The 13,014-nt window shown below is 47.0% G+C and overlaps 1 pseudogene; it reads left to right on the top strand.

Moving 5' to 3' along the window:
• The first annotated feature begins 641 nt into the window (after positions 1 to 641).
• Positions 642 to 9,439, top strand: LOC112582044 (annotated as a pseudogene).
• Positions 9,440 to 13,014: the final 3,575 nt, after the last annotated feature.

Raw genomic sequence — 13,014 nt, 5'->3', positions numbered from 1 at the left:
GAAATAAGTCGCTTCAGCTGTGTCCGACTCTGCGATCCCATAGATGGCAGCCCACCAGGCTCCCCCATCCCTGGGATTCTCCATGCAAGAACACTGGAATGGGTTGGCATTTCCTTCTCTAATGCATGAAAGTGAAAGGTGAAAGTGAAGTCACTCAGTCGTGTCCCACTCTTAGTGACCCCATGGACTGCAGCCTAGCAGGCTCCTCCATCCATGGGGTTATCCAGGCAAGAGTACTGGATTGGGGTGCCATTGCCTTCTCCCATGTAAGCCTCTAGCGAAACAAATATTATTCCCCATGTTGGGAATGTTGAAAAAAAAAAAATGCTTCCAAGCTTGACTTTCACACTCCTAGGTCCTTTTTAGGAGGAGGAGGTCCCTGGGCAGGCTGGTAATCCTGACTGGGAGCATTCATCCAGCACCCAGTCTTGATCCTCCCACCAGTGGCCAGTCCCAGCTGAAGAGGCAGCTCTCAGTCTGTGGGCCCTCCTCTTACCAAGGTCCCCATACCTTGCCCAACCATCTTCAATGAGGGAGCCAGGTGTCCATCATGCAGCTGGCCCTCAGTCTCCTCAGTCTACCCAGTGGGTGGGGACTGGGTCCTGTAGACTGACCCATGCAGAAGCCACAACCGTTCGGTCATGGAGGTGGGGATGGGAGAGTTTGGCTATTGCTCTGAACCTGGGGCCAGGCCAGTGAGTGGCTCTAGCAAGCAGCTCTGGGCCACTGCAAGACACAGCCTTTAGCCTGTCCTCAGGTGCCCTGGCTTGCTCCTCAGCCCAAGGCCAGAGGACCTGGAGGGCCCTGGGCACAGCCTGCAATATATCTTTAACTAAACTCTTCTGAGAGGCTGACTCTGATGGAGCTGGATTTTGAAATCCACTAATGGACCTGAGCTAAGTGTGCAGCTCCATATTCCTCCTGCCCTCTTATAGTATCATCTTTGGTGAGATTATTCAACGTATGACTAAAGTTGGTACCTTGGACCACCATGGTCCATTTCCACTAGCCCTCGATAACCGCATTCAACTCTCTGTTTCTATAACTCAGGTATTTTAACTAACAATATCACGTGATGATAAAGTTTTTGTCTTCCTCCGGCTGAAATATTTTACTTAGCATAATGTCCCTAAAGACATTGCAAATGGGGAAGCCATTTATTTATTCACTGCTGGAGGTACAGTTGCATTGCAATATTTTTAAATCAATTTTTTATTTGAGTATAGTTCCTTTACATTGTTGTATTAGTTTCTGCTGTACATCAGTGTGAATCAATTATATACTTACATAGATCCCTTCATGTTGGATTCTCTTCCCATGTGTGTCACCACAGAGCACTGAGTAGAGTTCCTTGTGCTTTTCTTTCTTATTTTGTCAGTAATTTAAATTGATTTCTTTATTTTAACTGGAGGATGATTACTTTACAACATTGTGACGGTTTTTTGCCATACATCAAGCTTAGTGAGCCATAGGTACCCATGTGTCCAACACATCCTTAAGCCCACCCCACATCCCTCCCCACCCTATTCCTCTGGGTTCTTCCAGATCACTGGCTTTGGATGCTCTGCTTCATGCATACGTACACGTGAAGGATGATTTTCCTGCATGAAATATGCACTTTTGTATGTTTCACATATGAAAATATGGGTGCAGAGTTTTCTATGTGAAATACGAAATCTGCATTTCACTTTTGAAAATCTAGTTGTATATTTTTGGTCATGATACATGGCTTATGGGATGTTACACATCTGGATGTCTGTGCACACTTTTTCCTACATGAATATGGAATTGTGTATATCTCACATAGGACAATTTGAGCATACATTTTCCTGCTTGAAGTGTGGGATTTTATATATTTTCCCTATGAAAATCTCCATTAAGATCTTCTGACATGAAGTATATTCTCAATAGTTCAAATATGAAAACATGATGCACATTTTCACTCATGAAATAGAAACTTTGTACATTTCAAAAATGAAAATCTAGGTACACGTTATCTTACCTGAAATTTGGTATTTTTATACTTCACACAAAGACATTTGGGCGCAGATTTCCTTGATCTACATATGCAATACTCTATTATTTCACATATGAATATATGAGTGCTGTTATTGCTGCACTAAATATATGTAATTCTCTATAGTTCACATTTGAAAATCTAGGCACAGATTTTCCTGCATGATATATGGAATGCACTCTATGAAAATCTGGAAAAGGGTTTCCCGATGGATATATTGACTTCTTTATGTTGCATTTATGAATATCTGTGAGCACATTTTCCTACACAATATATGGAATTCTCCATGTTAAACCTTTGACTATGTGGACATTCATTTTCCTACATTAGATATTAAATTCTCTCTAAAAAACATATGAAAATATTAGCATGGCTTTTGTGGGCATAGATTTTCAAATGTGGAACACGGAATTCTGTATGTTTCACACGTGCCAATCAGTGTGCAGATTTTCTTAAATGAAATATGGAATCACATATATTTTACAGATGATAATTGGAACAAAGACTTTTCTGCTATATTGACATATGGGATTCTGTATATTTCATATATGAAAATCTTAATTGAGATTTTCTGACATAAGTATGTAATTTTATATATTTCATGTTATAAAAATCAGGGAACTGATTTTCCTACATGAATGAGGACATTTCTACACTTCACAAATAGAAATCTGTGAACAGATTTTCATACATGTCATATGAGATTTTTCACATTTAATATAAGGAAATCTCGGCCCAGATATTTGTACAAAAATAAAGAAATCTTTATGTTTCATATATGAAAATGAGTGCCAATATTCCCATATGAAATATGGAATTCTCTATGTAACATATTTGAAATAGGGCCATCCATTTTCTATGTATCACACATGAACATCTCTGCTCAAATTTTCCTAGAGGAAGTACTGAACACTATGTGTATCACATAGGAAAACCTGAGCGCCAATTTCCCCACATGCAATCTGGAATTCTGTATGCTTAAGATATCTATCAAATTCTGTGTACCAATTTTGCTACATAAAATATGGAATTCCATATATTTCAGAAACGAAAATCATTGTGACATTTTCACTCTATTAAAAATATAATTCTCTATATGTTACATATGAACATCTCAATCCTGGTTTTACTACATGAAATGTTGAATTTTTTTGTATTTCACTTTATTAAAATCTGTATGCAAAGTTTTTTACATGAAATGTGGAATTCTTTATACTTCCTAGATGAAAACCTGGGTAGTGATTTTCTTACATTAAATATGGGATACTCTACATTTCACACATGAGCATCTAGGCATTGCTTTTCTTAAGATATGGAGATCCAATATGGTATTGGTATTGCCCCTATTTCACAAGTGAAAATATTGGCACCACTGTTTCTTCATGAAATATGGAATTCTTTGCATTTCTCATACATATATCAAGACAACGATTTTCCACCATGAAATATGGAATTCCCTATATTCCCTATATCAAAATCTAGGCACTAATGCTCCTTCATGGACGTTGGACTTTGGTATAGTTCACATTTGAAGATCAGAATGGAGATTTTCCTATAAGAAATATGGAAATCTCTATATTTTGTATGAAAAAAGTGGTTCTTCATGTACTGCCACATGTTCCCTGTCCCTTACACGTGTGTGCCTGTGTTGCATGCGTGTGTGTGTGTGTGTGTGTGTGTGTGTGTGTGTGGGTCCTGCCCACTGCAGACACAGAGATGAAGGTGACATCACCTCATGTGATGATGAGATAGTCCTGAGATGTGGAGCAACCAGAAGATGAGGCACGAGGCATTCACAGACTAGGGGAGACTGGTCCATGCATCTCTGTGATGCCCCTGTCCAGGACAGGAATGAGGAAAGGATGACAGGTGACAATCTGGACAGGGACTCTTCAAATCTGCAGTTACATCAAGAGGCATAACCAAGCTCACAATTTCTGCTGTGTTGTGTGTTTGTATCAGTAAGCAGTGGTGGGGGGTTTTGAGGAGTCACCCAGAGGAAATAAATCAAGTGATGTGGGGATTTAAAACCACTGTCTGTGGATCCCTCAGTCTGTGGTGCATTGGCTACCCTGTGGAAATGCCGGACGAGGCTAGGACAGGGCCCCCGATTTTGAAGCGGCCAGGGTCCTTTGGAAAAAGGAAGAGACTGGAAGGAGGAGGATGGGAATGAGAGCCGGCTTCAATGCAGATTGTTCCACACAGGTGAGAAGGAGATTTGGGAAAGTCCTGGGCTACTGCTGCCTAGGATCAGCCTGTCAGCCAGCACACTCCCTCTCTAAGGGTGTTACATATTGGCACCATGTGAGACAAATGACATGCTAAGCTAGGCTCTCAGAGTGAACCCCCAGGCATCCTAGCAGAGACGGAGTGTGAGCGTGGAATCCGACGGGCACTTCCAGCTACCTGGCAGTGCAGAAAGGTGAGGAAAGCGCAGGTGTGGGGTGTGTGTGAGTGCCCCACTGCCAGGGTCTGTCAGCGAGGGAGGGAAGAGGGATGAAGCAAGGATGGCAGGGTGTTTGCATGAAGGGACCCTGGAACAGTGAGAGACAGGTTCCAGTTCAGAGCCCGCTGTATTTAGGCTCCAGGCATCAGTGAATAACAGTCATGAGGAAGACACCACATTGCTCGTTTAAAGATGTTCTGAGGTGAATTTCTTCCTTTTTCCGAGTGTGCTGCTGTACCCTGGATCCCTTGCCGAAAGGACAGGCAGGTAGAAAGGACCAGTGGGAAGTCAGTGACAATGGAAAGGAGCCATGAAACAGAATGGGGTGGATTCCCAGGCACAGAAGAGGGGGCGGGTCTACAGCCTCTTGGACACTCAGCGACAAAGATCTTTCTGTCCTTCTCAACTGTAGCAGCATTTTCCCCCCAAAATGACCAGGGGCATGAGCGTACCTTGCTTTTTATGTAAGCTTTGGTTGACTGATGGGACTGCAGCATAAGCAGATGCTATCTGCAGAGCTTGCCAGTTTAAAACATCACTATACTCTTCACAGAACGCTTGGATATCAGGACTATGCAAAGGATTGCTTCAGTTGATTCTTCGCTGTTCCCAACCCCACAGGGCTGGGTAGACAGGGTAGGCTGCAGTGTGTTCTCAACGTGGAGGCTGAACAAAAACAGCACCACTTTGAAAGGGCCTGTATACGCTAAATGGGCAGACTTCAATGCCTCTGGCACTGGTGTGTCATCGCCCTTAATGGAGACCTGTCCTTAACTTCTCCCTGACGCATTCAAGCACGTTTCAGGCAGTCACCTTATGCCAGCAATAGCATATCCTATTTCTCCCCCTGTCCAAAATGTGGCCAAGCCACTGTAATCCTGTGCAGTGTTCATGTCCACCAGGTGAGGGAGGGAGGGACGCCTGTCTCCTTCTGTGGTTCACCAGAGATCGCCTGTATTTGCCTCTAAATTTGAGAAAGCATTCCCCAGCTGTGTTAACTGACAAAGTCAGATCTCCCATGGGTGCAACTCACACAGGCGAATAGATTTGGCTTTATGCCTAGGTTAAGTGTCTTTTATGAGTGCTGGTGTCCAGAGAATGGCAGAGGGCAGCAGCACCAGACAGAGAGACAGAGACACACAAACACAAGCCCCTACTACACACAAAGAAAGATAGACAGGGAAACAGTGTGTGCCAAAAGCAGAGACAGAGACAGAGAGCTCTGTATGCTGTGGCTCTGGTGTCCCTGAGCAAACGAGCTCAACAATGTCAAACTGGGTCTGTACTCACTCTCCTATCATCCAGTCTGCATTGGCCTCTCTGCTCAGTGAAGGAAACTATTCAGCCACATTGCCCCCCTACCTTTCATGGGACACTTTGGGAGAGCACCCAGAGATTAAAGGTCCTGTGGGACACAGGAGTGTCCTTTTCAGATATAGAAGTGGGAATTCATGCTTTGAATTTCTGGAAGCCAAGGAAGTGGCAGCTTGCACCTGGGTTTTGCCAGATGGAAGACAGGCAATGGCCTGGAGGAGGACACTCAGTGAAGCAGAGGCATCATGTGGCTCGCTGGAGCCCTGGCAGCCGTGGGGTGGGGGTGTGGGAGGTGGGCGGGCATGGGCCTGGGGTAAGGGGTTGGGGGTGGGACAGAGGTGACTCCTTTTGGGCTAGGGGCCTGTCCATGGAGCGTGATGCCCACTACCCTCTCTGCCAATGGCTGAGATTGGGCCCAGCAGCCTGGGAGTGGTTCATAGCTCCAGCAGCCTCGAGGGCCCATTAGCCTGGGCAATCTGGTGGCCTGCGCAGCTTGCTCCAGGTGGTCCACCACCACATTCTTCAGTCTCAGGGCATCCCAGAAGGAGGCAGCTATGGCCACTGGGTGATGGCAGCAATTGCATCACCTGTGCAGGCCACCTGCTGTGCTGTCATGTCCAACCCCTTCACAGCTGCACCAGCTTGAGCCACAGCAGGCCACGTCCAGAGTGAGATGCTTCCAGAGGATGGCAGGAGCACCCCAGGGCTCTGGAACTTCTTAGCTGTGAGGCCAAGTTTTCAGGGGACGGAGGTCCTGGGTCCTGCCCTCATGGTGGGTGTGTCGGAGACCTTGTAGGCACCAGGTGGTGCACCAAACAAGGAGGTGGCTCTCTTCATTTTGGAGGCGATGAAAGGAAGGTGTGGCCCTGGAAGAGGGAGAGATGGTGGGAATCGGGCAAGAGGTCTGGCTGCTGGTGGAAGAAGACAGCACAGAAGAGGTGGAGGTGGTGGCGGATGTGGAACAGGAGCAGTTGTCCTCGCAGGAGCCAGAGGAGAAGCTGGAGGAGCAGAGCCAGGAACGTGCAAGGCCAGGAGATCCAAGTGATATACCGGCCGATGCTGAAGGGCCTGGAGTCACTGGCGGCCCTTCAGACAGTGAGTTTAGCTCTGGGAATGTGAAAGACCACAGGGCCTATGTTCGCTTCAGGTGGAACAACCATCAGAGGAGGGTCACTTGGCTCAGAGATGCGCCATCTTCCAGGGCACCGCAGGCTTCTGGCTTCCAAAACCTATCCTGACTGCTATTCCTCAGAGTCAGCTGCTCAGGAGGAGGAGAAGGACCAGGAGCAGGAATAGGAGTGGGGACAAGGGCACAGGCAAGGTGAGTGGTGGTTGAGGGAACTTGGTGCTGGGGATGTGGAGATCCAAAGATACAGCAGGAGCAGAATTCGGACATGGCCAAAACACCTGTAGGTGTCTGAGCTGTTGCTTTGGGTGACCCTTTTTGGCCTGCATCTGAAAAGGAGCAGTACCCAGGGGTGGGGATTCTATATCAGGAGTGACCAGAAACATTAGGCCAGAGTGGCATTCTCAGAAAGTTATTATTGTATTTGTGGATAATCCCGGGAAGTAACAGAGACAGTGCGAGTCCCACAACCTCCCCCCACCTCGGTCAGTCAGAGCCCCTGTAGTTGTTCCCACTAGTGCAGTGCAGAAGCAGGAGGTTTTCAACACCCAGGATGAAGGAAAGGGCTTCTCTCTGGTATGCTGTGAGTGCCAGACAATTCCAGACACATCCTTGTGAAGACACGGAGCAGGTCAGTGACCCAGGGCTTTCTTGTTAAACACACACACACACACACACAGAAAGACACACACACATACCCATACACAACACACACGCTTGCCCACAGACAAGGTGTGCCATGGGGACTGCAGTTCCTGATATTTTAAGCAGTGACATGCCACTACTCAACACACACCAGCCAGTCAGAGATCAGAAGTAGTCAGAAACAGACCCTCCCTTGGCGAATGCAGACAACTTCAGAAGCCAAAGACCACAGGGGACCAAGAGCCGTGAGCATGTTTGATGTTACGGCACTGGCTGGGGACATACATCAGTGGGGCGGGCAAGCAAGTGTGAGTGCCCAGAGTGCTTGCAGATGTCTGTTCCAGTGTCCCTGTGAAAAGCTGTTGCTGAGCCATGAAAGACACTGGGATTCTTGGCCTGGGGAGGAGAGGAATTCAATCCAGAGCCAGTGACAAGGTTTGATCACTCAGAGCTTTTGTGTAATCAAGTTTTATTAAAGTATAAAAGAGATAGAGAAAGATTCCGACATAGACATCAGAAGGGGGCAGAAAGAGTACCCCCCCACACACACACCGCTAGTCTTTAGCAGGAAGTTATATACCCACTAGCAGGCTGCTTTGCTGGTGGCTCAGAGGTTAAAGCGTCTGCCTGGAATTCAGGAGACTCAGGTTCGATCCCTGGGTCAGGAAGATCCCCTGGATAAGGAAATGGCAACCCACTTCAGTACTCTTGCCTGGAAAATCCCATGGACGGAGGAGCCTGGTAGGCTGCAGTCCATGGGGTCGCAAAGAGTCGGACATGACTGCGCGACTTCACTTTCTTTCACTTAGCAGGCTGCTAATTAGAGAAAGGAAATGTCTCAACACTCAGAGAGTGGCACCAGGTCCCTCACCTACAACATTTATCTTGAGATAACATTGGTACAAGGTGAGCCATCCTAGGCCATAAAAGGATTGACAATAATCTTGAAGAAAGGCAGGTTTCTAAGCAAATACATAGTCTTAATAACAGAGTAGGAGAACAATTGTATGAGTAAAACATACTGGTTTTTTGAGGCCTTGTCTGTTCTGAGTCTTAGGTGGAACCGATTTGAAGAAAGACAGAGTCTAGGGTAAATGCATAGTTCATTAACATAGCTTAAGAAAAACATTTCCATAAGAAAAATGCATTGGTTGGCTCAAGGTTTGAGAAAAGTTAAGTTCAGATGGAACCAGATGTCATCATGGCAACACAGAATTTTTAAAGAAGCCTCCTTTTAATTTTGTATGCTGCTGCTGCTGCTAATTCACTTCAGTGGTGTCGAACTCTGCGACCCCATAGACAGCAGCCCACCAGGCTCCTCCGTCCCTGGAATATCCAGGCAAGAATACTGGAGTGGGTTGCCATTTCCTTCTCCAATGCATGAAAGTAAAAGTGAAGTCACTCAGTCATGTCCTACTCCTAGGATCCCATGGATTGCAACCTACCAGGCTCCTCCGTCCATGGGATTTTCCAGGCAAGAGTACTGGAGTGGGTTGCCATTGCCTTATCCCACAATAAACCATAATTGTGTAAAATAACCTAATTTGTATACTTTTCCTAAGTAAAGTCTATATTTTCTATAGAGAAGGGAAAATCTGACACATGCAGTTTGTTTCCTCCTGCCCCTTAAGAGAGAGAGAAAAATGTCTGTCACTTGCAGCCTATTTCCTCCATTTACAGGCCCCTAGCCTTCCTGCCTCTTATCCTCTCACTTGTTCCTTCCCAGACTAGCCCTGTTGCTTGTGGCTCTACCTGGCCCTGCATGTGGCATGACTGGCTCCTTGACCTGCAGCAGATTGTAAACAACCACCAACTATCCATCATGATAAGTGAACAAGTTGAAGTCTTGCTTAGCTACATGATCAATTTGAAGGTCAGTGAGGGAGAATGAGGAAAGGTGGGTAGGGGAGCTGGGAAGGGAAGTGGGGGATCATCTTATGTGGTGTGAGCACTTGGAGTGGAGAAGCAGAAGCTGTTGCTCCTGCCCTTCAGGCAAGCTATGGACCCTAGAAACTTGCACATTTCCCCTCCTCCTGGTCCTGTCAGGTGCAGGAACTGAGGCATCCCTGGTCCTGCTACATGCTGCTAAGTTTCTTTTCGGAGCAAACCCTACTTCAGAAACACATTCATCATTAAGAAGTACTACCTTGACATCATTGGTACAACCTGCCTCCCAGGGTGGTGTGGGTGGGTGGGGAAGGGAGTGGATGATCCTCCTGCGTGATCCTTCCCTGCCTCCCTTGTCTTCCTCCAGGATACATGCCATGTTATTCCACTCCAGTCCACTGGTTCTGGGTTTATAAACGGGAAGCTCCAAGCCGCAGGCTGGAAACCAGCAGTCTTAACTTCCTCAACTGGTTGTTGGATCACAACAGCCCAGGATCAAACAGGATTTCTGAGATGGGGTTACTCTGGGCCTCTGCAGAATTGACGATTTGTGTTGGGGTTCTTCAATGTTCATGAAGGGTTCAGGTCCTGGTGAGCCCCATGCTGACCTTGTTCATGTTTCCAGCAGATAATCAGCAAAGACTGTGGCTCAACCTCCTGCAGTACTTCCCATAGAGGTAGATTCTGCCATGAGAGGTTACTGACAGAAACACAGGTTGTGAGGGGATCAAAGGTGGGCCCTGAAAGGACAGCCATGTAGAGGCTTGGACACTCTCCTTTCCCAAATGAGGATGCTTGGGCTCATGCAGGCTGGATGTGGAGCCTGGATTTGGGTCATACTGGTAGCAAGTGACAAGCTGAGATTGGAGGCTTGGGGATTTCATGTGTTCAAGTCTCACTCGAAGAAGCTGTGATCACAAGATGAGAGTCCTAGGTGATTCTGATAGAGACAGGGTGAATCAAGCACCTTTGTCAGAATCATCTTTCCCCAGGTTGAGCCTCTCCAAAGCCTCCTGCTGCTCACTGAGTTTGAGATTCCCCTGGGCACTTAAGTCCCGACCTTCCTCCTGGAAAGCACCACCAGTTAGAATAGGTTTCTTTCCACTGTGCCTTGATACTTTTGTGCTGGCTTTGGGGTCTTCTGTGAATTTCCACATCCATCGATTGGCCTCTCACCACCACCACAAAGCCAGAAACGACTTAAGGCTGGCTGGTGATAATACTGAACAGCTGGGGGAAGAAATGGACAGGGATCCCCAAAGGGCAGGACATGGAGCCTACTGACATCATCTCCCATATTGCTGGACACAGGCATCTTCAGCTACTGAAACACCTGTGTTCCCTGTTTGTGTTTGTGTCACTGTGTCTTCCTTGTATGTGTTTACACAAGTATGCTTATATCGCCTGTGTTTGCATGTTTTTCTGTGTGTGTGCATGTGCCTGGCCCACATCAAATGCAGAGATGATGGTGACAGAACATGAGACTTGGAGGAACAAGAAGAGGAGGCATGAGGCATCCACAGGCTCGGGGAGACTGGTCAGTGTATCTCTGGCCGCCCCTGTCCAAAAGAGGAACGAGGAAGGATGGCCAGTGACATCTCCAGACAGAGGTTCCACAAATCTACAATTACATCAAGAGAGATAAACAGGCTCACAGTTTCTGCTCTGTTGACCTATTTTTTACTACCGGCCTTTTTCCATGACTGATCTTAACTGGAAACAGCACATGCCTTCATACTCTGAAAAGCTCCAAGAGGTGATTGGTCTCTTAGAATCCATCCTCCAGACACAGAGCCCACCTGGGGAGACTGCCTGCAGCATCTCCTCACCCTATTCAATACAGAGGAATGAGGATGAGTCATGACAAAGGCTAGAAAATAGCTCCAGGCCAGTGCCCCAGGTGGCCAATTAGATGTGGAGAAATGGGCTTGGGAGAACTTCCCAGAGGAAGAGCCTCGCTGGTACCCCAATATGGAGGGGGGAAGAAACCAGTTGGAGAGATATCCACAGGTCCTCTCTTGTACAGGGGATAAAAGATGAGGCTAAGAAGCCTGCTAACATGGCTAAGACCACTGAGGTGCTACATGAACCAGATGAAAGTCTGGCTGATTTCTACAAAAGGCTGTTTGAGGCCTTCTGAGTTTTCACCCCTTTTGATCCTGAAACCACTGAAAATCAACGGATGATAAATTCAGCCTTTGAGGGACAGGCCCAAGCGGACATGTGGAAAAAAAAAATGACAGAAGTTAAAAGGTTTGCAGGTAAAAATGCCACAGAACTGCTTTGCCAACAAAGTCTTTGTCAATCACAACTAAACAGCAAAAAGAGGATGAAGCAAAAAGTTGCACCCTTGGCAGCATCCCTGTCAAAGCGTGCAGTCTTGTTGGGATCACACCATAAGGCAAGGGGTCCAGATCCAATAAGAACAATTCCCCTCAGCCACGATCAGTGTGCCTATTGCAAGGCAAAGGGACACTGGATAAATGAGTACCGCAGTCGCCCTGAGAAGAAAACCAAAGCAACAGGCCCACTGAGCTGGTATCAACCCAAGCCACCCAGCACTAATTTGATCGGGCTACCTCAAGCAGAATCCAACTAGAGGGGAATGGACTCTCTCCAACTGGGTCCCTGAGATCCCATGGTCAGAATTCAAGTAGGGGGCCATCCAATGGACTTTATGTTGGACACTGGTGCTGAGCATTCCGTGGTCACCCAGGATATAGCCCCCTTATCTGGAAAATAAACTATCACATCACTGGGGGCACAGGTGCCCAGACCAGCAGGCCATTTTGAAGTCCTTGACAATGCTGACTGGGAGCCATGAGGTAGAGCACGAGTTCCTCCCCTTGCCCAACTGCCCTATTGCCTTTGTTGGGAAGAGACCTGCTTGCTAAGATGAGGGCCCAGATTTCATTTTCTGCTGATGGGTAACCTCTTCTAAAGCTAGCAGGCCCACCCTCCTCCTTGATTATGACTCTTGCTGTAAGGTGAGAAGAAGAATGGCGCTTGTATTCCTCCCTTCCAAGAAAAGGGACCATTCCTCCGGAATCAGAGACTGAGTACCCACCAGTTTCAGCTGAGGAAAATGCTCTGGGCCTGGAAAAACCTCTTGGTCCCATCCTGATTGATCTGAAACCAGGAGTTCAGCCTGTAAAACTATAACAGTATCTGATTCCCCAGTAGGCCTGCCTGGGAATCCAGGCTCATTTATATAGACTACTCCAACACGGACTTCTGATTAAATGCCAGTCACCCTGGAACACCCCACTACTACCCGTGAAGAAGCCAGGGACACATGGCTATCACCCGGTTTAGAACTTAAGAGCTGTAAATGAGGCAACAATTACTCTGCATCCAGCAGTGCCTAAACTGCACACCCTATTAGGACTGATCCCTTCCACAGCTGAACGGCTTACTTGCTCGTACTTGAAAGATGCCTTCTTCTGCCTCCAGCTTGCACCTGTCAGTCAACCACTATTTGCCCCTGAATGGGAAAACTCACATATGGGAAACAAGGAACAGCTCTCCTGGACGAGGCCTCCGCTGGGTTTCAAGAACTCCCCTATTCTTTTCAGCGGA

The sequence above is a fragment of the Bubalus bubalis genome, chromosome X (genome assembly GCF_019923935.1).
Source record: "Bubalus bubalis isolate 160015118507 breed Murrah chromosome X, NDDB_SH_1, whole genome shotgun sequence".
In the NCBI taxonomy this organism is placed as follows: Eukaryota; Metazoa; Chordata; class Mammalia; order Artiodactyla; family Bovidae; genus Bubalus; species Bubalus bubalis.
This window is presented reverse-complemented; position numbering and strand designations above follow the sequence as displayed.